This window comes from Canis lupus, chromosome 2, assembly GCF_048164855.1.
Source record: "Canis lupus baileyi chromosome 2, mCanLup2.hap1, whole genome shotgun sequence".
NCBI lineage: Eukaryota > Metazoa > Chordata > Mammalia > Carnivora > Canidae > Canis > Canis lupus.
Genome location: NC_132839.1, coordinates 36,096,020 through 36,100,375, shown reverse-complemented (window position 1 = coordinate 36,100,375; position 4,356 = coordinate 36,096,020). Strand labels below are relative to the sequence as shown.

Below are 4,356 nucleotides of genomic sequence, written 5' to 3'. Positions count from 1 at the left end.
TCAACTGAACAGAGACGGACGTTTTCAAAAATTAAACACTGACTAATTTTTTGCAGAGTCTTTACTTATGAAAGCTTTCCCTTTCTCCATCATTCCCAGGACAAATACCGAAGTTTGATCAGGTATTAAAAGCAATAAAGCTGAATTCCCTTAAAAAGTTTGATAAGCTAACAGGCAAAAGCTCATACATAGTGGTTAGTTATGCTGTGAATCTTGTAAGTAGCTGAGAACAAGGAACTCAGTGTCCAAATTTCTTGGATACAATTCCTCTCAAGTCTTTTCCTCAAAGACTAAATTCTAAAAATAACCAGGTGATTAGGAGAAGAGGTTTTGACTTATCTGTTATTTCCTCCTTACTGCGAGTTGAGTAGAATGACAGGCCAGAGGCAAAGAGGTGTGCAATCAATTATCAAGGTATTAAGTCCAAAAGGCCAGAGCTTCCATAGCATGGCGATAGCTTTGCAGATACTCACATCATCATAGTTGAGATAACATAGTCCAGCAAAGATTAAAGCTGAGAATACCAAAACATCTGCCTTGGTGTCTGCAAAGTATCCCCTCGAACATAGTCTGTAACAATTTGTCAAAGGCCCCAGTGACTATGGAGAGGAGGGCAGCAGCCAGGGGTAGTCATTGCACAGCCAGGATTCAAATAAGCAGCTGAAATTAGGCTCAGGAGCAAAAACATTAACAACCCTCTAACCAGTCCTGTGGAATGATGCAGCCTTGGACCAGAATGGTGGTTGAATGACAGGTGAATGTACTGTGTTCTACACCATTCTGGGGTAGGTTGATCCTGGAGAAATGCTAAGACAGGAGCAGGTATGACTGCTGGGATTAAGAGGAACAGAGCTCAGCCTTCTTGCACACTACAGAGGGCATTCAGCCTCCAGAGACTCACCGTCTCTCTCCTGAGGGCTGGAGGTCCTAGGATTAACTTTTTTTTTTCCTCTCTAGAGTGAGATGGGGAGGGCTGAGGGGAGAGGGAGAGCATCCCAAGCAGTGTGGGCTGATGCAGGGCTCCATTGCGCAACTCTGAGATCCTGACCTGGGCTGAAATCAAAAGTCCAAGCTCAACCAACTGAGCCACCCAGGGCACCCTTAGGACTGACTTTTAAAGAATGCAGGCCTGCCTGCCCCTTTTCCTAGTCAGAATCTGGTTGAGAGCACAGATTCAGAGTCAGTCTCTTAGGTATTTATTTCCTATGTAGCCTTGGGTAAGTTATATACATGTATAATCATCAGTTTGTCTATAAAATAAGGATAATAAAAATAACATCAATTGTATAGGGTTGTGGTAAAGTTTAAAATACAGAATGCAAATAATATGTTTAATATAATACTTGGACAAAATAATTATTATTACTACATCACATGCTTTCATCTTAGAACATTGTTATGGAGAACCAGGATCCTTCTCTCCATCCCTTGCTCTCATAAATTATTACATTTATGAGAAAGTGGGCAAGAAGTAGTCTGTGGACTGTAAAAGATACCTTTCTGCTACAACAATGATTTTTTTTATATTGTTAGTATCTCTTGAACTTCTGGGCTAATTCTTTATATAAGCTGTTTTCAGATTCTCTTTTGTTTTACAGAATTTAACAGGGGTTGGGCAAGCAGGCCAAACTCAGAGATCATTTATTCAGCTGCAAATAAGTTCCCACTACAATTTTATTTAAAAATAAGATAGTGGATAAAATATTCTCAAAATATTTTTGATTTTATTTCTTAGTGCTAATATGTGCTACTATGGACAAACAAGATTTGTCTCTGCTCTGCGTTATGCTCTTAGTTCAATCTAAAATTCAAGTATATAATTCAAGTATATTTGTGGGTGCAATCGTGTGTGGGCAAGAAAAGGCCCTTGATTGTTCCCCCTCTCCCATTTAGGTAGCACAATAAACCAAAGAAATACCAGAAGGGACAGAGAAATAATCTTTTATTAATAAGATAATGACTCATGAATATAATAGCAGTCATTAGATTTTCAAAAATGTATAAAAACATGTTTTAATTCCTCATCATTTAATATGTGTAAGACAGGCATTCATCTATCTGATGCAAGGAACATCTTTTCTTTCTGGAGGATGTTTGAGTCCTGTTGATGCTGTGTGACCAGCACACTTGGCCCAACTGCCTGCACCTCCAGAACATGGATTCACCTGGTCATTGGCCATAGCCTCTCCAAAGAACTTGTTCATATGTTCCTGCTCTGTCCCAGATCCCTGCCTCTGTTCTTTCCTGACCGATGTCAGAGAGTAACCCAGAGTAGTAGAAAAGCTCTTTATAGACAAGAATAGGTGGAATAAGCAAGGCCAATCAGATTTTCTCTTTTTTAAATGGACAGGGAAGTATGGAGAGAGGAAGGTCCAATCAGTTTCAGGAGAAGGTGCTGAAATGAAGGGGCAAAGAGACCATGAGGGAGCTGGAAGTTTGAGTCACCAGAAATTGCAAGAAAAAGAAAGCTCTTTAGGAAACCAGGTGAGGTGTGCAGGTGGAAGAAATAGGAGTGTTACAGTGATAAGGAAGCTGAATGATCAGAGAATGAAGATGGCACATCCTACTGCTGCCTTGAATCCTTAGTGACCTGCCGCTGAGATTTCTGGCACAATTATGGTTTTTAGTTTTGTGCAAGGCCCATTGACACCCTATTCCTGAGTTCCTATGAGATTCTGCCTCCCTTATTTCCATGTTTATCATTATTATCAAGGCACCACATTTTCTATTACCCAAGTAACCTAAATAACCTAACAGCCATATTTCTATACAAGAGTCAGCACTGTCAAAGGGAAGATCCCCTATGGTGCAGTGTAAGTCAAATGGCCTCATTGGATATTAGAATGTGCTTTCATGTCCTGTTTTGTGTTGGGTTCAATCTGGTTCCATGGGGGAATGGTTCCTGAGGCTCTTCTGGGAAGAAATTACACATGCGCCTAAGTCTGAAAATTGTAAATTTTCACAGAAACTCATCTTCATAACCTTCTTTCATGACCAGGAAGTAGTGTAGATATAAAAAGCTATTTTACAGGGAACACAACATGGACAGTCCTTGGCAGTACAGGACTATAAAAATGGCCATCCAACCTGGAACTATGCAAAGAAGAACAATCAAAAGGACCCTTCTAAAACCTTTAGAAATTTTTTTGTAACATCAAAATTTATTGAAACATTAAAATATTAAACATTGTATTTTCAAAGATTTTGTTTTTTTTTTTAATTTGAGAGAGAGAGAGAGCATAAGTAGGGTGAGGGACAAAGTTCAAGAAGACTCCACACTGAGTGCACAGTAGGACATGGGACTCGATCCCAGGATCATGACCTGAGCCAAAGGCAGACACTTAGTCAACTGAGCCACTCAGACTCCCCTAAACATTAATGTTTTCAAATGTAATTCAAATTTTAAAATTTAATGTTAATGTAATTAAACATTGCATTATAATTTCTTAATTATACTTCAATGTAATTAAAATTTAATATAAACTATTAACATTAAAATTTCAAATAAACTTTAATATTTGTTGAAACATTCAATTTTTTTAAAATTTTTATTTATTTATGATAGTCACAGAGAGAGAAAGAGAGAGAGGCAGAGACACAGGCAGAGGGAGAAGCAGGCTCCATGCACTGGAAGCCCGATGTGGGATTCGATCCCGGGTCTCCAGGATCACGCCCTGGGCCAAAGGCAGGCGCCAAACTGCTGCGCCACCCAGGGATCCCGAAACATTCAATTTTGATGACACATTAAATGTGTAGGGACATACAGTAAATAATAAATAAATAAAGTGTATACTATAGAATAAATAAAAATTATACTGGGTAAGTTTTTTGTGAATTATTTGTTGAAAATTAATTTTGTTATGATTTCAAATTTACAGAAAAAATGTAAAACTAGTATATGGAACTTTAGTCCATTGTTTCCATTTTACCCTATTTGCTTTCTCATTATTACTTTTTCTCTTTCTTCTTTCTTCCACACTTCTTTTAAATCATCTGAGAGAAAGTTTGGGACCACTCACTGTCTCCAGAGTATATTTTCTTTTTTTTTTTTTAAAGATTTATTTATTTTTATTTATGATAGACACAGAGAAAGAGAGAGGCAGAGACACAGGAGGAGGGAGAAGCAGGCTCCCTGCCGGGAGCCCGACGCGGGACTCGATCCTGGGACCCCAGGATCGCGCCCTGGGCCAAAGGCAGGCGCTAAACCGCTGAGCCACCCAGGGATCCCGAGTATATTTTCTAAGAACAAGGAACTCTGTATAATGATCAAAACAGGAAATGTAATATTGATACTGTTACTAATACACAGTCTGTGCTCAAGTGTTGTCATCTGTCCCAGTAATATCCTTTAGAGAT

General features: G+C 38.8%; 1 pseudogene; it reads right to left on the bottom strand.

The window, feature by feature from the left end:
- Positions 1 to 508: 508 nt before the first annotated feature.
- LOC140609298 (succinate dehydrogenase [ubiquinone] cytochrome b small subunit, mitochondrial-like) lies at positions 509 to 2,180 on the bottom strand (annotated as a pseudogene).
- Between the last annotated feature and the right edge of the window lie 2,176 nt (positions 2,181 to 4,356).